Raw genomic sequence first — 364 nt, forward strand, 5'->3', positions numbered from 1 at the left:
ACGTTTGCCCTCTATTGAGTGGTGAGAACTCTGGTCGTGTGTATTTAAAAAGCGTTCTTAAGACGAGTGCTACTAACTTATATTAGAAACAAACTAGAAATAAAAATAGAACAAGACTTGCGGTGCTCATGATTGCAGTGCCGGGGACGGGGACGGGGACGGAGGGAAAGGTGAAGGTTGCGGGCGGGAGGTGAGAAGAGGGGGCGAGAGGGCAGGGCAGGGGGCGTCAGGGAGGAAGGACCAGGTTCTCCGCGGTTCCCACCTATTCCAGGCGGTGGTTGGGGGGAACATCAGAAAGGGGCTGAGAACGCCCAGAGGGGCCGCTTGCCCGGGGCTGTCCCGACCTGGTGGGCAAGCCCTGCTG

At 57.4% G+C, this 364-nt stretch overlaps 1 protein-coding gene across 1 annotated transcript in view; it reads left to right on the forward strand.

Moving 5' to 3' along the window:
• VSIG8 (V-set and immunoglobulin domain containing 8) overlaps positions 1-364 on the forward strand; it is a 16,353-nt gene that overhangs the window by 6,017 nt on the left and 9,972 nt on the right. The gene's annotated exons all lie outside the window — the stretch shown is intronic.

Source organism: Myotis davidii, unplaced genomic scaffold (assembly GCF_000327345.1).
Source record: "Myotis davidii unplaced genomic scaffold, ASM32734v1 scaffold251, whole genome shotgun sequence".
NCBI classification, from domain to species: domain Eukaryota; kingdom Metazoa; phylum Chordata; class Mammalia; order Chiroptera; family Vespertilionidae; genus Myotis; species Myotis davidii.